This window comes from Oryctolagus cuniculus, chromosome 1 (genome assembly GCF_964237555.1).
Source record: "Oryctolagus cuniculus chromosome 1, mOryCun1.1, whole genome shotgun sequence".
Lineage (NCBI taxonomy): Eukaryota > Metazoa > Chordata > Mammalia > Lagomorpha > Leporidae > Oryctolagus > Oryctolagus cuniculus.
Window position 1 is genome coordinate 91,587,236 of NC_091432.1, and position 21,562 is coordinate 91,608,797.

Consider the following 21,562-nt stretch of genomic DNA (forward strand, 5'->3'; position numbering starts at 1 on the left):
TTTGCCCATGTGTCTTCTAATAGTGTCAATGTAGTGTTCCCTGAAAGAGGAGGAGTGCTCCGGGTCAGGGCTGGCCATGGAAACGTCAAGCACTCTCATTTGCGGGCCACTCTTCTATCCACACTCGCTGGAAACATTAAGAGTAGCACAGGGTCAAGCAGATCTAATTAGCTGCCTTTCGGCAACCACATTATTATATAACATTGAAACTGGTTGGTGACATGTGCAGGAAGTGGAGATGAACAGGACTGGGTTTTTTTGCTCAGTGTTCACCCCAGCAACCTTTTTAAGGGAAGAAGGGTGGTCTTGGTTATTACTGTGGTCTGCATTTAAACACCAGACACATCATTCTGAAAAGGAAGTGAGAGATAAGGGGTTAGACAGCTATGAAAATAAGGAATCCCCTGGCACCCTGATAAATATTTCATTCCAGTGGTTTGTTCTTAACGTCCTATGCAGTGGGAAGTTGCTGATCTTGTCGAAGTGGTGTGCTCTGTATTTAAGTCAAGCTTCTCTATGTTTCTTTACTAGGTGACAAAGGTTAAAATGAGAACTTTAAAGTTTGGAGAGTTAATAACTACAGAAAGCAGATGCTGTTTCTTGAGCTTAGAGAGAAAAGCGATATTGCAATATTAAAACTCTGAGACTCAAAAGCACCCTTCTAGGAGGCCGACCTCTGAGGAACAGTCAAGGCAGGAAACAATGCTTGTCTTGTCGCGTTAGAAACAAAGAGTTTTCCATTGCTGTTGCAGGTGTGCTTTGCTAAGGTGCCCCGCATGGGCATAGGGCTGGCAGGCAACAACACAAAGGAACCTCACAAATAGCCAACAGCAATGTGTTCCTTCTCCTCACTTTTGCCTCACATCCTCCCTTATAGTGCTTCCTCTTGGCAAGTGCAGAAATGTGGTAGATTCTTAGCCCCAGAACTACAAAGCAGACTATAATAGGGCAAGAGGCGAGGGTTTAAAAGCTGGCACCACTCCCACTGTTCCTTTTCAAACCCACCTCTTCATCAGCCACACCCCTTCTATTCATATCTTTTCTGCCTCTGTGATTCTAACACTGCCGCCTAAGTCTAAAATATCCTGCCCTCCCAATTCTATGCAGGCTTCAAGCCTTAGGCCAAATGCCACTTTTTGTTAAATCTTTCCTGCTTTTCTTAGAATCCAATCTTCTACCTTGGGAACTATATATATATGACCACTCATATTTCACCATTTGCCCTGTCCCACTGGGACAGCCAAATGTTCATATGTCTTCTTTACTACACTGAAATTTTGGGTCCCTGGAGTGTTCTAATATGCAGGAAGTACTGAATATGAATTTAGGTATAAGAAATGTGATCAACCTTTCATTAAAGGATGTAGGTGATTGCCTTTGGTTTGATCACACAAATGTCTCCCGATGCCTTTCCTGTGTCTTGGCCTGGAAAATTCTTAGCACACTTGCCTTAGCTACAGTGCCCTAGCAGGTTTAATTTTACCATGTGACCTTTTACAGACCCAGAAAGGTCACTAGATATGTCAAATAGCCACCACCAACAAAGAAGTAAAATCTGGTCCCTGGTGCTTAAATGACCCCATGCACAGGGCAAATTTGGGGTTATTCTGTAGGAAATCAAAGCTATATGCTATACAGCAACATCAGTTTATCTACTATGACAATCCTGCAAGCTAATAGTGTTATAGGTAGGTTTTTTTTTTTACTTTACATGTTCCTTATCTTGCTTTTGCAGCCATTAACACACAATCAGATCAGCTGTGTTCAAAAGGCCTTGAACCAGTTACTGTAATAATTATGTGAATGACCTTTCCAAACTCATCTGAAATCTAGTGGTGAGGTGGAAAGGAAGAGCACATTCAATTTTCTGCCCTTTTTAGTTCCTGCTTATCTCTCTTTCAGATAGCATTTACAAATCATCTTGTTATACTCTATCAAATAGCTATTAGGGAACCAAGACCTTAAGTAATTTTTCTTTATGTGTTTGTTGCAAACAAAAAAAAAACACCAGTTATCAATTCACAAAGTCATTTTTACAGTAATTTACGTTTTCTTTTCCTCGGTTCTTTGCTGCGCTGTCTCAAATGGCTGCTCTGTGTCCCATTGTAACTGTGAGAATGACACATATTCCTCTGAGACTTTCTACCGTCTGATAATGGCAAACATTCCTGAAAGAAACTGCTCTTTAGTTACAGATTGATGATTTATTAATACTGTTTATTTGGAACTGTCAGTCAATGAGAGAGAGCTGTTGGAATTAAAAATGAATTGGAATTGTGTGGTATTTGTCTATCAACCTAAAATCAAATTACTTAATCATCAGATTGACAGAGGATCTGGGGATGAGAGTCAGTCACAGGGTCGAGGAATCAATAAGTGCTGAGGTTTCAAAGGAAAGTGGTACATTGTAGAGTCAAGGAAATTAGCCTTGCGAGCTATTGTTCACTTTAATATTGCTGAGACCAAGGAGGTATCCTCATTTCTGGTGATACCTAAAGATGATGGATGCTGAAAGAGCCTTGGAGGTTACATCTCCCGTATCCTGGCACCCAGCTGGAGATGGGAAACTGAGACTCCAAAAGGAAAGGCTGGGCCCGAACCCACAGGTGTGTGTGTAACAGCACAGGCTAGTGGCTCCAGGCTACTTCCCATGATGCACTTTGCATTTTCAGCATTCTTCCCTAGTGCCAACTGTGCAAGGTAGTGTTTTATGTACCCCTTTCCTTGTGTGCTCAGAGGTGGTACCTATTTCTAGGGAAACAGCCAGTTTATTATTCTTGGAGTCACAGTTAACTAGCGTTGTATTCCCTACTTTTGCAGTACCATCTTAGGACCACTTACTTTGCTTCAGCAGAGAAACTGCAGGCCTGTCCAAGGCCAAACAGCCAGCAATCAAGCTAGAGAGGCAGAACCATGCCTCCTGACTGTAAAACGAATGCTCTTCTCAATTTACCATACTGCTTTTCAGTGGCTCAGAGTAATTTCCACTTTATAGTAGCAAAGTATTTTCTGAATGCACTTAAGTGTCTCGATGATTGAGAATTAGAAATATCCAGATGCTCAAGTCACCAAGCACATGAACCAGTTGCTCACACCAAAAATGACAGAGATTTTTATTTGAGTCAGTTCAGATTTTTTTTTTAAATTTTATTCAAGGAATATAAATTTATGTATTTCATATAGACAGATTCAGTAATAATACTGAATACTTTTCACTCTACCCTCCCTCCTGCCCCTTTTCCCACCCTTCTTCCTCCTCCCTCTCCTATTCCCTCTCTTAATTTTTACAAAGATCTATTTTCAGTTTACTTTAGGTTCTTAATATTAACTCTACACTAAGTAAAGAGTTCAAGTAGTATGAAGAAAATAATACTGTTCCTAACAGTCGAGACAGGGGCTGTAAACAACCATCAAATAAAAATGTCAATTTCATTCCTATCCATTACATTTTAGGTACTCTATTAGTTACCACAGATCAGGGAAAACATATGGTATTTGTCTTTTTGGGACTGGCTTATTTCACTAAGTACAATAGTGTTCAGCTGCACCCATTTTATTGCAAAAGACAGAATTTCACCTACATTTTTTGGTATATATACATTATAGCCTACTACTCAGAACTCAAAAAAAAATGAATTCTAGTTCATAAACATACAATGGATTTATTTAAGTTTAATATAAACAACTTTATTTATATTTTATATGGAGTTCCCATAGAACTACCTCTTCTACTGGAATTTAATTACTACATTAGAAACTATTTGGATAATGAGATTTAGAAAAGGGATATACCATACATATTTATGTATTCAATTATTTCTCATAAGTATTTAATTTTATCCTATCCAACATATCAAAAAGATTCACCAGATTCATAATAGTGATAAGTGAATGAACCATTAGTTGAGTAAGAATAAAAAGCAATTTTAACCAATAAGTTGTCAACAGTCTGGGTATATTTAAAGTCAGACTTCTGCCTAGCACTGAATGGTCCCCATTTCACACTTAGATTCTGACCACCTCTCTTGCACATCATCTCTAAAAGCTAACACAGCAGTGGATTTCAGCAAATCCTTTATCCACGCTAACCTGTTTCCTTATTTTGGACTCTCACAGTCTTGGATTTTCATCAGTTTTATGTAGTCCTCACCCACAAATTTCCACTGTATGTTCTCCTAGAAATTTAAATGTCTCTTTCCTCTATTGTTATCTCCTTTAATGGTGATTGAGTGCCCATATTGTTGCTTTTAAAGTAAATTTATCTAACAACAAACTTGCTTGCATCTATTTATTTGAAACTTCATTCTACCTGAAATGTTTGATGATAACATATGATTATTGAATTTATCACAGTACACAGATTACTCTTGAGTGTGATATGTGTCTTACTGAGTCATTGAACTAGGTCAACTTATCATGTGTTTATTATTGTCATATTGGTATTAGTTGAGCTAGGACAGCAACAAAACTTGCCTACTAGAGGAAGATCAATTTTGAATTTTAATGTACTTTCATACACAATCTTTAGAATGATTTGGTATTATGCAGGAAATTCCGGAACCAAGAATTGGTTACGTGCATGCCATCAGAGTTTTATTCATTTCTAATTTTTATATCATTTCATTAACTTAGAAAATTCAAATATATAGTGATCAAATATGACTAACTAATGTGGTATACCATCATTCACATTTTCCTCTCTCTAAACCTAATCAAGATTTTCACCTCAAATTCCTAGATTTTTCACTGACTTACGCCAATCCTTATGTCCTAATCTGTCAACTAGTTGAAACTTCTCAGTATGACTTTTATTTTACTCTATCTACCACAACGATAGTTTAAGTTTACCATTACTGAGCCAGTTTCACTCTTATCGTTGCTGCAATCATTTTAATGATGTTCCGTTTGCTTCATTTGTTTCTCCAGCTCATACTTTTTCCAGGTACTTTATCTTTTCCATTGTCTACCATTCCGCAGACTTTACTGCTAATTTCCCTATCTCTCGGTCAATTCAACCTCATATTTATTTTGGACTTTTAATTTGATTGTTGATTACAGCTCTATCTCTTTAACAATATATTGATGTAGTTCAATGTGTGTTCCACTCCTTGGGGTCCAGGCTGAGACTCTGAAATTCCAACCCAAATATAACTCCCCAAGTCTACCCCTCAACTACCTATACAAGGAGTTCACAGTCACTAGAGGTGACCCCCTAGACACTCCATCTATACCTGTTACATCACACACACACACACACACACACACATCTTACATAACTCAGATATCGCTTAATATATAAACTCTTAATTATCTGTCAATCTTCCTTCTCATCATCATCTGTTTGATTACCATGATTTTCTTTTAAATTCGTTTCAACTAACTTGGTGAATGATGAGCATTTGTTGATTGAGTTAAATCAACATAACAGGTATTATGTGAGCTCAAAGTGAGGCAGGAACAAAATGAATATATTCAAAGAATTCTAAGCCTAAGATAATGTATTCCTGTGACCAGAGTGACTCTAATTGAAGAATATGTAAGACTTTTTCTTCATGGGGACTCATGAAGTAATGTTTGCTCTCATCTGTCTAAATTTCAGAAACACAATTTATAGCATAGAAATTTGGGTTGATATTTGGATTCTAGCATAACTGTGTTGCCCTACCAAAATCATTCAATAAATCAGGAAAAAAAACCTGACAATTTGCTAGCAACCAGGACTGGCAGCCTTTCCAAATAAGTAGGAGCAAGACTCACCAGAAAGCTAGTGGCCTCTAAGCATCCAGCTAGAGCAATGTGAGTGGGCTTTCCTATGTCTGTCACTCTGAGTCACTGAAGATTAATGGATTGCCCTTCTCATCTCAGACGATTTCTGAATATAGAGTATACATCCATAAGATTAAATGCATCTCTTCTCTGGGTAATTTAGAGATAAAGTAATTGTATTATTCTTTACTTTTCAATACACTTTAGTTATAAAAATAGATTTCTTAAACTTATTTATTGTATTTATTTGAAAGGCAGAGAGAGAGAAAGAAAAAAGTAAGGGAGGGAGGGAAAGTGAGAAGGAGGAAGGGAAAGGAAGGAATGAGTATCTCCCATTCCTTGCAACAACCAGGAATAGGTTAAGCCAAAGCCAGGAGTTAATCTAAGTCTCCCACTTGGATGACAGGGATCTAACCACTTGAACCATCACTTACTACCTCCCAGGATGTAAATTAGCAGTAATTCTGGAGTGGTAAGTGGAGCTGGGACTCAAACCCAGTCACTCAGATGTGGGACACATGACCTAAGTGGTGTCTTAACCACTGTGCCAAACGCCAGCCCCAAATTACAAAAGTAATTGATCCAAAGGTCTTACAATAGTAAAGCAGTTAGTATTATGCAATCTAAGGATCCCGAATCACATTTTCCAAAAACAGTTTTTAAGTTGGTTGTGTCCTTTGGATTTCTGAAGTGACAACATAATCTCTTTACCCACATATTTATGTCATAATCTAAAATGTAGTATCAGAAGTTTCTCTACAAATATCTAAACCTATCCTTTCTATGTGAGGTCTTGTTCTTCCTAATTCAGAACTTATTCCAAAATTCAGAGAATGCATCATATGCCTTTACAATTTCTTGCCTTTAGTTGTTATAGGAAAAATTTGCTCTTATATGTCTGATGCCTTTGACATTCAGGACAAAGAAACTCACATGTAAAGTTTATATGTTCACTTTCATGTTCTCACCAAGTGAGTTTCAAGATATATAATTCCATCTTTTCCATTGGAATGGTTCTCTCAGCATCATACAACTTGGAAACAAATGCCATAAATATAGGAAGGAGGGAGTGATATCACAAGGAAAGGCTGTTATCTGAGTTGCATTTTTCAGAATCACCTATCTATGTCTGTGTCTTACAGCTAACATCAGTTGGCTTTTTATCTCTGTAATCTGATATTTCCCACATGAATTACTCTTAATACCTTGGAATTTCATATTCTATGTTTTAAGTCTATTCTATAGTTTAAATATGCAATACATTGCTTCTCAGCCCTTTGGCTAAGATCAAGTGTAGTATCTGCTCTTATCAGTTTAACATGCAATAAATGTATACGTTTATGTACAATATATACAAAGTGGTTGTAAATTGTTATAGCTCATTCAGTGTTGCCTTAAATAACACATTTCATGACTCTTAATTACATCTAAGCATGTTTATTTCATATGACAGTGAGGTAGAAGTTTTCATTATCTTTTATTTGACATGTCTTATGCACATTGTCCCTAACTACATGCTTGATTTTTGATGGCGGTATCATATGCGCATGGTAGAATTTTCTATACCTAAGATTTAAAATATTCTTGTGCACCTGAAACAAATGTGCGTATCTGTGTGAGAGTATGTGTGTTTGAATAAATCCACAAAAAAGATCTCAAGGCAGAATATAAGATATAAACTCAACATCTGTCATTCTGGTTTTACTTCTTTTATTTTCAGTGTAATATAACAGCACCTACCATTTGCGACCCATCATTGTTTTCGTTGGTAGTTATATGGGGTAGAGTGGATTTCATGTCAAATCTTTATAATGATTTTAGGTTGAAAAATGATTCTGGATAACAGCCAGTAAATACAAAAATGGCATTCATCTGGGGCATCTGTCCGATGCTGCTTTATTGTACAAAAGGCAAATGATAAGTACTTTGGGTCATTTCTATTCCCTACTTTTCTTTTGGGAATTGAATCAATCTACATTACAACTTTTAGAATGTCTTATTTATGGCCATTTTCTCAAAGGAAGGCACATTATGAAATCAGGTCACTTGTTTTATACATCCCAGCAGAGAAATGCAGCCTTCTCAACATTTCTGAAAGAGCAGCACACATCAGTGTCTCCTGCAAACACAGAGGGAAAGAGCATCTTCCTGCCTTCTCTTCATGTAATTCCATTACATTTAGCCACATTCGGTTCAAAGGAAGCAAGAGGAAAGACCCCAGGAATACTTTTTTTTTTAGGTTTCTGAAATCCAGACATATATTGCAATTGAAGGTATATGATAGTAATTGTCAGTGTTTTCTCTCTCAATTATCTTAATGATGTGTCTTATAATCACTGGTATCTTGGATATAATGAAATACAGTAGTAAAAGCTAAAGTGACATATATTAAACCCTAACTCAGTTATGAAGTCAATCAGAACCTGATTGATGAAATGGTTTTCTTCTACTTATATGTTGTTTAATTTTTTAAACATCTAAATTAGCGGGCCAGCACTGTGGCTCACTTGGCTAATCCTCCGCCTGCGGCAGCGGCACCCTGGGTTCCAGTCCTGGTTGCTGCGCCAGATTCTGTCCCGGTTGTTCCTCTTCCAGTCAGCTCTCTGCTGTGGCCTGGGAGGGCAGTGGAGGATGGCCCAAGTGCTTGGGTCCCTGCACCCGCATGGGAGTCCAGGAGGAAGCACCCAGCTCCTGGCTTTGGATCAGCGCAGAACACGGGCCATAGAGGCCATTAGGGAAATGAACCAATGAAAGGAAGACCTTTCTCTCGTCTCTCTCTCACTGTCTAACTCTGCCTGGCAAAAAATAAAAAAATAAAAATAAAAAATAAAAATCTAAGTTAGCAAACAAAAGATCTTTCCAATGACACATAAAACTTTTAGAAAAATGATTGTTCATTGTATATTTTTATCTTTTGAAATCAATAAAAGTTATTGTTGCATTAACAACCTCAGTAACCCTTAGCTGCACTATCTGTGAGACTTCACTCACAAACTCATCTTAAAAGAAGAGACTGAAATGTAAAGGAAGTTGATCCAGGAGGATCTCTCTGCCTATCATCTTCATCCTCATCTTGAGTCTATAGGCATTGTTGGCATATGTCACAAATAACTTAATATTCTTCTAGAAACGTTATAGCTTTATCTTTTACACTTAAGTCTGTGATTCATTTTGAGTTAGTTTTCATGTGACACATGAATGGTTCATAAAACATTTCTTGCAAATATTTAATTCATCCAACACTCCTGGTTGAAAAGTATAACTTTCTATAATACATTGGTTTTACACCTTTATCAGAAATCAAATACTGACAGTTTGCGGATTCAAAAGTCTTCCACAGCCTAAGCAGCTCATGTCAAGAGCCTCAGGTGATCACTAATGTCAGATAAAAGAGTGTTAACTATTAAATTAACAAGAGTCACTGTGAACTAACTTCCGATGCATGACCTTTGTCCTCAAAGAGTTGTATTATAATTATGTCTAGGTGCTTGCAAAAGATGTATCATTCTTGGGTGCTTCTTTAAAGTTAATTAAGTTTCTAAAAAAAAAAAAAGTGAAGTGAACTTAAAGATGCAATGACTTTGAACAGCTGTTTTCTCGACTGTTTAGGAACAGTTTTGTCTTTGTTTTTTGTGTGTGTGTGCAAATTATTGAACTCTTTATTTGGCATAGAGTTGATTTTCTGTGTGTGAAATTAATTTAAAATGGATCTTGGTGGAGAATTAGACTATGGATGGGAGAGAGAGGAGGAAGAGGGGTGGGAGAGTACAACTCTATTCCTAGAGTTGTACTTATGAAATGCATGAAGTTTGTGTTCCTTAAATAAAAAAAAATTATTTTGGAGAAAAATAAATAAAAAAATCAGTTGAATATGTATGTATTGGATTACTCCTGAACACTATTTCATCAACATATTCTTCCACATGAAGGAAATGTAACACTCTTGATTAGTTCAACTTTATTACAAGGTATAATGTCAGCCAGCATCAGTCACCCAATGCTTTATTTTAAGGTTGTTTTGGGTAGTTGAGGTTCTGTGAATTCCCATACAACTTTCATTATTAGTTTACAAATTTCTAGGAAAAAATAGTCTAATAGGATTTAGTTTCGGGTTGTGTTGAATTTGCAGATTAAGAATTGATTTCTTAAAAGCACTGAATATCTCTAATCTATTAGGCATAGTGCATCATTCCTTTTATTTACATCCTCTTTGAATTCTCTCAGTAATTTAGTATTCAAAAAGTATAGCCTTACAAAAGTTTCATCTGATTTATTCCAAAAGTATTTCATATTTTATGCTATTTCAAATGAAATTTTTATTTTAACATTGATTGTTACCTGTGTAGAGAAATAGATTTTATTATGTTTATTAACCTTTCATCCTGCAACATCATTGCTTTTATTGTGGATGTCACAGGATTTTCTATATAAAAATGTGCAAACTATGAAGAGATAGTTGTACTTCTCCTAACTTGAATATTTTTCTTGCTTTGTTCTACTAATTGTAACCTCCACTATGATGCTGAATAGATGTAGTGAGAGCACACATCTCTTCCTTGTTCCTAGTTGTTAATCATTCTTTCATCATTAAGTAGGAAGATAATAGTGAATTTTACTATGTTTGCTCTTTATTATGTTGAAGTTTTTCTCTGGTTGTCTGATAGATTTGTTTTAAATCAGGAGTAAATATTGGATTTTCTTAAATGCTTTCTCTGAAACTAAAATTTTTAACAAATATGTAATTCCTTTAGTCTACAAATAAAATGAATTAATTTTTTTTAGTAAGAACTCATCTTTGCATTCCTGGAATAAATATCACTTGATAGTAATGTATTATCATATATATAGTCAGATTTGATTTGCTGAATTTGAGAGTTTACATGTATGAATTCAATCTGTACTGTCTTCTTGCAAGGTTTTTGTCTGATTTTGGTGTCAAAACAATGTTGAGCTCATAGAATGAAGAGTGAAGTATTTCTATATTTTCAGTTTTATGGAAGTGCTTGTGTAAATATGTATTTTTTTCTTCAGTAAGTATGTAGAATTCCTTTTTAAGCCATTTGTACCAAAAAGTTTTGTGCACATATAAGAGGGAAGGCTTTAATTAGAAGTTCAATGTCTTTAACAGAATAAAAAAGGGAGAGAACGATCCAACATGGGAAGTGAGATACACAGCAGACCCATAGAATGGCAGATGTCCTAAACAGCACTCTGGCCTCAGAATCAGCCCTTAAGGCATTAGGATATGGCTGAAGAGCCCATGAGAGTATTTCAGGCATGGAAAGCCAAGACACTCTGGGAAAAAAAAAAAAAAAAAACCTAAATGAAAGATCTCCGCAAGTGAGATCCCAGTGGAAAGAATGGGTCATCAAAGAAGGAGGTGCCTTTCTTTGAAGGGAGAAGAGAACTTCCACTTTGACCATGGCCTTGTCTAAATATGATCAGAGTCAGTGAACTCAGGGGGCTTCCATAGCCTTGGCAGCTCATAGCCTAGGGAGATTACTGATGCCATAAACAGGAGTGTCAATTTGTTAAGTCAACAACAGGAGTCACTGTGCACTTACTCCTCATGTAGGATCTCTGTCCTTAGTGTCCTGTACAGTGAGATTTAATGCTATAACTAGTACTCAAACAGTATTTTTCACTTTATGTTTTTGTGTGGGAGCAAACTGTTGAAATCTTTACTTAATGTATGCTAAACTGATCTTCTGTAGATAAAGAGAATTGAAAATGAATCTTGATGTGAATGGAAGGGGAGAGGGAGTGGGAAAGGGGAGGGTTGCGGGTGGGAGGGACATTATGGGGGGCAAGCCATTGTAATCCATATTCTGTACTTTGGAAATTTATATTCATTAAATAAAAGTTAAAAAATAGACATAGGTCTAATAAGATTACATCTTTATGTATAATCCCTGGTATCTTATGTATTACTATGAATATTTTAATTTCTGCCAACTTATTAAATTTATTGCAGTTGCTCATATTCCCTTTTTATCATTTTAATGCCTGTAATATCTACAGTACTGTTCCCTTTCTTGTTCTTGGAATGAGAACTTTGTATTTTTCAACTTTTCTGGGGAAGGGTTCTTTATGAGTCAGGTTTCAGATCTATCCAATTTACTAATCTTAGCTAAGTAACAGCTTTTACGATTCACTGCTTTTTCTGTTTCCTAATTCATTGATTTCCACTCTGATCTTTATTGTTTCCTTGCTTCTTCTATGGATTTATTCACTCTTCTTCTACCTTCTGCAATGCTGAATCTGAGTCATTGACTTGAGACTTTTCTGATTTAGGCATTTGCTGGTATATCTTTCCAACCAGATTGTTTTGCTACTCTGTGAAGCATTAACTGGTATTTTGTCATTTTTCATTAGTTTTGTGCTTTATTGTATGTGTTTGTGAGGTACAACATGATGGTGGTTACACACACACGTACACACACACACACACTGTGTGGTGATCAAATTTACATATCTATCACATCATGTTATTACTATCCTTTTGTAGTGAGCACATGTAAAAGCTGGTATTTCCAAGTATACAGAGCCTTACTATCTATCATCACCATGCTGCATAAGAGATCTCCAGAATTACTCTATTTAAAACTTTGTACCTTTTGACCAGTATCATCACATACCATTCCCTTTAGCCCGTGGTAATCTAATCAATGTTGTACTCTTTAGTTTCACACATATACCATTTCTAGATTTTGTATATAAATGAAATCAGGTGATAGTTGCCTATCTGTGCCTGATTTATTTAATTCAATGTCCTCCAAGGTCATCCATGCTGTTACAATTAACAGGTTCTTTCTTTTGTAAGGCCTAGTTGATGCAAATCCACCCTAACCATCTATCACAAAAAGGATATGAATAAAGCAATCTCTGTATGGGATACAATATATTTTATGTCTTTATTTGAAGAAATTATGAAAAGAAACTCTGGCAAGAGAAGAGTAATATGGTGGTTCTTGAACTAGATCCTTCCTCCGGAAGTGCTGACAATAGAAATAGAAAAAAAAAAGTAATTTCTAATTACATCTACAAACATTTCTCACCCAAATTCTGTCTAATAAATTCACAAGAACCTATAATTTTTTAATAGTTGAACAGGTGTATTTTCAGCATCAAATGGCAGGACGAAAACAAGGGTTTGGAAATCTGCAGTACCTAATAAGAAATATCACCTCAGTCGCTTATCTGCTATATAATATCAAATGAGTAACCTTTGAAACTTATTTTCACATCTATAAAGTAGTAGTAGTCTTCAAGAGACTCAATATATAGGAACCTATCACTTATATGTTAATTTTCTTTCCCACCCTTGTTTTCTGGAATATTTGTGTAGCACTGTTTACTTTCTGAAACTTTTGCCTGTGCTTAATGTTCTGTTTCTTTCTGCAATATCCTCTAAGACAATGTCCATTTTCCAAATTTTCCCTAAGCCAAGAATTTTAGAATTTTATGAACTTTATTTTCTCTACTACCATTCAGCTTTCCATGGTTTCAACTAAAAATATATGATAGAAAATTCACTCTGGTTTCTGCTTTTAATATATACTGCCATGAGACCTAGTAATCCAAAAAAAAATCTGAACTTATAAAAATGTCTCCATTGATATGAAATATTTGGACTGTTTTTAATTTTATTCTTCCAAACATCCTTTCAGGTCAAATCCTCTGTATTCCCTGTGAATTCAAAGACTATTTTCTAGAGCTGATTTTATATATTAAATCAAGGGTGACATTTTACTCTTGCTTCTGTTAATATTTAAAATATTTTAAATGATTATTTTAGCGTCAAATTTGACATACCAATCTTAGTAAATGCCAAGAGGCCAAGAATATTTCAAAACCTAAAGGCTAAAGGTCAAATATTTAGGAAAAATATTTATATAGATGAAATAGGTAAATACCACTGTAGCATACATTTTTCAGGCTTTGACCAGAGCCACAAGAACTGCATGATGTGAATGAAAAAACAAAATTGCGTGAATTGGTAACTAAGAAATATTCTGGTTTTAATTACAATGTGAACTAGACTCTTAAAAAAAGCCTCAGTGATTTTAAATCACAAGGTAATAATGACCACACAAAAATGCCTAAATAGAATGCAGATAGCAATATAACTCACATGACACCAAAAAGCAATGATGATCTCTATGTCTCAAACATGGATTCACTGTAGAGTTATCCACTCCTGATGTGAAGTGATTAATGAGTTATTTGTGTCCCTTGGCTTTTTAAAAGTTTAGTTAAAATATTCTTTAATTTTAAATAAGTAAAGTGTAGGAATGATTCCTCACAGCCCTTTCACTCTCTTTATCCACAATGACTAACCTAATCTATTAATAAATGTTCAACACTTACTTGAATCTTTTGTTTAAAAAATTAGTCTTAAGGCTCATTATGTACACTACTTTAATGGAAATTCTTTCAAAGATAGTGTTCCATAAAAACTGCTGTGATATACTTTGTAATCACAGAAGTGAGTGTAGAGAGGGGGGAAAAAAGCGTGAATTTTTAGCAATATAATCCAATACCTACTTGGTATGCTTCTTGTGCTTTCTATCAAATAGTAAATAATGTGATTGTCAGAGAAAACAGAATTCATTATCTTAAAAGTTAAGTGAGGGGGCGGGCTTTGTGGCATAGGAGGTTAAGCCTCACCTGCAGTGCCAGCATCCTGTATTGTGTTGGTTTGAGTCCAGCTTCCTGTTAGTGTCAACTCTGGGAGAAATTAGTGATGGTTCAATGTGTTTCCTGTCACACACACGGGAGACAATTAGAATCCCCAGTTCCTGGATTCCTTCTAACCTCAACTGTTCCAATCATTAGGGGAATTAACTAGAATATCAGGACTATCAGAGTACTTTCTCCTCTGTCACTCTCACAAATAAATTAAGGAAAAAAAGAAAAAACAAACGTAAGACAGGGCTGTCTATGTCTTTAGCAGCACTGTTGCACCAAAACAATTACTGCACGACTTTGCCATGCACACTTATGATGATATTCATTTGTCTCTGTTGCTTTTAAATCTCTTTTTAAAGATGTATTTATTTGAAAGTCTTCTATCAGCTGGTTCACTCTCCCAAATTGTCGCCAACAGCCAGAGCTGGGCCAATCTGAAGCCAGGAGCTTCCTTCAAGTCTCCAACATGGCTGCAGGGGCCCAAGCACTTGGGCTATTTTCTCCTGCTTTCCCAAGTGCATTAGGGAGCTGGACCAGAAGTGGAGTGTCCAAGCCAGCCAGGACCCCAGCTGGCCCCCATGAGGGATGCTGGTGATACAGGTGGCAGCTTTACTACTACACCATAGTGCTGACCCTGGTTTTTAAATCTTGCATCTGCTTTCTTATTACTGTCCACATTCATGGAAAAAGAAATTCACCAATAGCTTTTTTTAAAAAGATTTATTTATTTATTCAAAAGTTACAGAGAGAGGAGAGCAGAGAGACAGAGAGAGAGGGGTCTTGCATCCAATGGTTCACTCCCCAGATATCCGCAATGGCTGGAGCTGCACCAATCTAAAAGCCAGGAGCAAAGATCTTCTTCCAGGTCTCCCATGCGGGTGCAGGGGCCAAAGCACTTGGGGCATCTTCTACTGCTTTCCCAGGCCATAGCAGAGAGCCAGATCAGAATTGGAGCAGCTGGGACTAGACTCAACACCTATCTGGGATGCCGCCACTTAAGGCCAGGGCATTAACCATTGTGCCACAGCGCCAGCCCCCACAAGTAGCTTTTCTAAAAGGGAAATATCTTTTCCTAGGATTCCTGTATGATATTTGAGTATTGATGAGTATAATTTGTTTCTCACTTTCATTTATAAATATGAAATTTTTTAAAGATTTATTTATGTACTTGAAAGATTTACATGGAGAGAGAGAGAGAGAGAGAGAGAGAGAGAGAAAGAGAGATGTCTTCCATCCGTTGGTTCACTTCCCACTTGGGCACAATGGCCAGAGCTGCGCCAATCCGAAGCCAGGAACTTCTTCCAGGTCTCCCACATGGGTGCAGGCAACAGGGCCTTGGGCCATCTTCCACTGCTTTCCCAGGCCATAGCAGAGAGCTGGATTGGAAGTGGAGCAGCCAAAATTCAAACCGACGCCCATATGGCATGCTGGCACTGCTGGTGGCAGCTTTACCTGCTATGCCACACCGCCAGTCCTGAATATGAACTTTTAATTAATGAATATTTTTAATTATAGAGAGCAGGCAGGCATCTGCTTGGTCATTCCCCCAAGTCCCTTCAATGACCAGAGCCAAGCACAGGGTCAAAGTTGGCAGCTGGAAACACAATCTGGGTTTTCCTTGTAGATAGCAGGAATGCAACTGCTTGAACTATGGAACTATGGCTGTTACCTCCCAGGGTCTGAAATGGCAGGAACAGGGAGTTAGGAGCCAGAGCTGGGAATCAAACCCAGGTCCCAGTCTGTGGACTGCAACTGTCCTCTCACAGGCTCAATGCTTACTCACTAATGAATATTTCCAGTGGGCTTCTGTGTTCAGTCCCAGTATTTCAATAGCACAATACAGGTTTTTCAGATCTTACCTAAACTTTCAGAAGTTTAATAAGATTTCCATTATTTTGCAACATTTTAAAGAGCTTTGCTTTAGTAAAACTGTGCAAATAAGAACAGTTCAAAGTTAAATGGGGTGGGGGAGGGGCGCTGTGGTGCAGCAGGTTAACACCCTGGTCTGAAACGCTGGCATCCTATACTGGCGCTAGTTCGAGACCCGGCTGCCCCTCTTCCAGTCCAGCTCTCTGCTATGGCCTAGGAAAGCAGTAGAAGATGGCCCAAGTCATTGAACCCCTACACCAGCCTGGGAGACTGGGAAGAAGCTCCTGGCTTCGGATTGGCGCAGCTCCAGCTGTTGCGGCCATGAACCATTGGATGGAAGACCTTTCTCTCTGTCTCTCTTTCTGCCTCTCCTCTCTCTGTGTAACTCTGACTTTCAAATATATAAATGCTGTAATTACCATTTTAAAAAAAGTTAAATATGGAAATTGGATAGTTAAAAGCTTTGTGGCCATTCTGCTTGGCAGACTTTTTTTGTAAGCTTTAATATGATATTTTCACTCTCTGCAAAGAATTTATGTGTTGTGAAAGTAATTAATTGCAATAACCCCAAGTTACAAACTATAAACATCAAATTTGGGAGGAGTGCTGGGAAATAAATATAAAGATAAAACAAGAGGTCACAACATGCAGAAGAAGAAAATAAGGGAGATTAATTTATTTTATTCAGAGAAATATCCATATGTAGAATCACATTAAATTGAAATATCAATTATAAAATTTTTTCTGATATGATTTCCTTGTTGACAACTGCTGTTACTTGAAACCCTTTTGAACCTTCAGCCATAACTATATCCCCTAGTTCATGATTTCTAATTCTCCCTATCTTGACCTCTTTAAACTCCCTCCTATATTTTTACCTCCATGTCACAATGTTCTTTTATTGTACCCGCTCTTCAAATCTTCACTGAATCTGGTCATTCACTGTCTGTGTCTCTACTCATGTTGCTCCTACATGATTGTTCCACTCACCTTAGTCAGGCCTTCATACTGCACGTCGTTGTGCTGTATCCTCCTTGTGGCTCTTTCCAACACCACCTCCACCTACTTCAGCAGGAAATCCAAATGTTACTTTGCAAAGATGTTGAGTGTATTGGCCAAAAGATTGCTTTACCATCTGGTTCCAAATCTATAAACCTCACACCTTTCCCAAACATCTTTTTAACTCTTCTTAGAACAATAAAAGAGGCGTCTAATGCAAAGCTACTGCAAATCTATCTTCATTCTGTATCTTATCTGCTTCCTTTAGGAGCATACTCACTTGTGTGTCAGCCTGTACACAGTTTCTTTCTCATCTGCATTGATTCAGCATCACATTTCTCCAGTCTTAGAGGAGTTGACACTCAAATCCTAACTTTCTCTGTGCCTGAAATCTAAGCTAGATGAAATGGTAATTCCTATACCATTGGTGAGCTATAAAAATAATTTCAATGAGTTCATATATACAAAGTACTTAGAGCATAATTAATATTCCCTATTCTCTTATTATCGTCTAGTTATACATACAAAGTGTCGCTCCCCGTCTTCGTGGAGGAACGACACTAGACCCTGCCTAGGCTTCATATCCGAGTCACGGCACCATTATGTCGCTCCCCGTCTTCGTGGAGGAATGACACAGGACCCTGCGCTGTTCTTTTGTCTGCTCGGCCCTCCCCGGGTTTGCTGCTGGTTCTTCCCGGGTTGGCTACCGTCCCTTCCACCTCCGTGGAAGGGCGGTTCCCCCTGGCCACTTTCCCCACTTCCGCGGGGGAGCCGCACACCAACGGCCGGCTCTCTTGGGGGCTGCTCAGGTGTTCCTTCAGATAGATGTTCCTGGTGCATGTTGTCTCTCTCCTCCTTTATAGTCCTCTTCCACCAATCCCAACTCTGCTACCCACACACCGAGTACGCTGCTCTCCTCCAATCAGGAGCAGGTCCTGCTGTTTATTGGTTGAACTGGAGGCAGCTGGGTAGAAGCTATTTCCTCCTCTCCCAGCGCCATATTATGGGAGAGCAGATGCATAGAATAAGTCTTAACTCCAGTAACTTAGTCTAGTCTGAGTTGCTCCCCACACAAAGGCTGAAATTAACACTGCCACTTTTTCATTGTTCATTTTCCATTCAGCATCAAGTACTGTTAGTTCTGCTTCTTAAATATCTACAATATAAATATATAATTTATATATTAATATATTATTTATATATTATAAATATTCACCTATTTTGAAAAAAAATATTATTTATTTATTTGAAAGAGTTGCAGAGAGGGAGAGACAGAAAGATCTCCCATCTACTGGTTCACTCTCCAGATGGCCACAATGGCCAGGGTTGGACTTCTTCCAGGTCTTCCCCGTGAGTGGTAGGGACTATCTTTCACTGCATTTCATAAGCTATTAGCAGGGAGCTGGGTCAGAAGTGGAGTAGGGGCCAGAGCTGTGGTGGCCGGTACTGTTGCATAGTGGGTAATGCTGCTTCCTGAAGTGCTGGCATCCCATATTGGTACCAGTTAGAATCTGGTGCTCCACTTCCAGTACAACTCCCTGCTATGGCCTGGGAAAGTAGTAGAAGATGGTCCAAGTCCTTGGGCCCCTGCACCCACATGGGAGACCCAGAAGAAGCTCCTGGCTTCACACTGGCATAGCTCCAGCTATTGCAGCCATTTGGAGAATGAACCAGTGGATGGAAGACTCTCTCTCTGCCTCTCTAACTCTGACACTCAAGTAAAATAAATAAATCTTTAAAATAAAAAGTGGAGCAGCTGGGACTTGAACCAGTGCCCACATGGGATGCCAGCATCACAGGAGGTACCTGCTATGTCACAGCTCTCGCCCCAATAGCCACTTCTTATTCCCACTCAGAACTTTTGCCTAGATAAATCATACATATATTTCTTCATCATCCTCCTAGTTTTCTCCTGGCCTTGAATTTTGATTTTCAGGGCATTCTCTGGTTGAATACACAAAGATTGGCAAACTATAAACCATGATCCTGATGCTTGCTTTCATGAACAAAGTTTTATTGGAACACAGCCATGCCCATTCATATATGTATTACCCATGGCTGCAACTATGTTGAGTAACGCAACAGAGACCATCTGGCCAGCAAGCCTAAAATGTTTACTATTTCTCTAAGAAAACATTTCCTAATCCCTTTCCTACACTCAAACATGAGCATTACTACCCTTCCTAAAACACCTCAGAGGTTTTTGGTTACAATCAGGAACAGTCAAAACTCCAAAACGATGTTCATAGCATTTCATACTCCCCACTGCCTCCTTTTTCAGCCTCATCACTAACCCACTGCCAGCCAAGCATCTCCCATGCTGAACTTCTTCCAGTTCCTTAAATATAATGTTTTTGCCCACCCCTTCAGGAATCAGCATTTGTTATTGACTCTTTCTAAAATATTCCTCTTTCTCTTCCTTGCCTAGGTAATGCTTACTCATTACTCGAGTCTGAACAAAAACATTATCTGACCCTCACCATACTAGATTGGCTGCTTCTATTTCAGTGCTGTCTTAAAATCATTCATCATGCTCTTTTCATCTTACTTAGCTAACTATGTGAATTCTAGGTGGATCACGTTTACCACAGTGATCTCAAGACCTATTACAGACATGCACATACCATCTATGTATGTTACATACAACTGTTGAGTGGATGCATGACTACGGCATAGTACCAAATACTTCCCACAGCTACCTGCACATTTAGTCTTCTTCTTTGGCAGCGGTGGGTTTGGAATAAGTTTCTCTTGAGTTATCTACCATTTTGTTGGACTTAAGGTTTATAGGATTGGAGGGTAAGTCCCTGGGCTGAACTATATGCAGGGAAGGAAAGCATCCAGTTTCCTATCACTGAAACACAGGCTGTCTCAGAACTGACTGCTTACACAGCCATAGTACAGTTTTTAAATGAAAGGAAAAATCAAAAAATCTTTAAAGAAAAAAAAAAAACTGGTAAAAACATAAAGGCTATATCAGAACATAATCTCAGAGACCACCAAGATCCTCTACAGAAATTAGACTCTGTGACTAAGATAATTGAAAGCAATGGTACATATTCTGAGCTGTGACTCAAATCCTACTCAGAACTAACACTATTGGAAAACTGTGAGTTTACACGTGATTATACATAGTGAGCCAAGAATCATTAAGCCGAGAGATCTGAAGCTTAGGAGGAAACCCAGGTTAGATGCAGTTAATTTCCTCTCCCTACAGGCTGATTACTCAATCATTTGGAGGCTATGACAGTGATCGTTTGCCTCAACGCAGAGATCCTATACACATCCCATTCACGAACTCAAGCGTCACCCCTCACTTCCTCTGAAAGTTTCCACACTTTTACAAAGGAAACTTTTGGCTTCATTTTTTCAAATTATATAGAGATAATGTGATCACCACATTAGTAGTCTTTTTGTTTATTTGTCCTGAGATACAGAACTTATAAAAGCAAAAAAAAAAAAAAAAAAAGCCTTTGACTCAATAGCTTTTTTTATGATAGTTTTTTTATGTGCTTTCTTAGAGAAAAGTTGTAAAACTTGGTTCTTTCAGTTTCTACCAAAGATATACAATGCTTCCCTTTTTTGTGCAAGTCACAAAGGAGCTATAACTGTATATATTTTCACATCAGATGTAAAATTCATATCTCACTTGTGACTTATGCAAGGAAAACAGGAAGCTCCATTAGACAGACCTACAATTTGTGAATCAGGATTCGCGGTTGGGGACTACTTTCCTTTGTAATCATTAAATCTTTAAAGCGCAGTATCTTTTCTGCCTTGACAGAGTCTACACATTACTTCATCATATGTATTAAAAGAATATTTAAGAAATATCTTTAGTGCCTTCAACAACGATCAAAGTTCATCCAACACTCTCCTTACTTTCCAGAACTACATTGGAGACAATTTTTATCCTGTCACTTTGATGGTGGCTAACAAAGAGCTTGTGTCAGAATTTCAGTGTGACTTCACATAGTCCTCTACTGTTATTAGCTGATAGTTTTGAGCCAAATGAATAGTGCCATCCTCAGTATAACATTAGCTGTACAAATAAGCTCCTTTATCCTCCTGAAGTTGTATTACTTACTGTGCATGAAAAATGTATGGCTTAACAGATATAATTTCAACAAAATTAGTAAAACAGACAAAAAAGTAACTGGTTTGCCTTATCAGCAAAAATGACATTTCTACTCATTTTGGAACAAAATTTGTCCTCTTTTTGAGAATTCCATTTTGA

At 37.6% G+C, this 21,562-nt stretch overlaps 1 protein-coding gene and 1 pseudogene across 1 annotated transcript in view; both read left to right on the top strand.

The window, feature by feature from the left end:
* The window catches only part of CNTN5 (contactin 5), a 1,373,625-nt gene that overhangs the window by 1,039,258 nt on the left and 312,805 nt on the right, over positions 1 to 21,562 (top strand). The window lies entirely within an intron of this gene.
* LOC127485368 (U2 spliceosomal RNA) lies at positions 7,028 to 7,140 on the top strand (annotated as a pseudogene).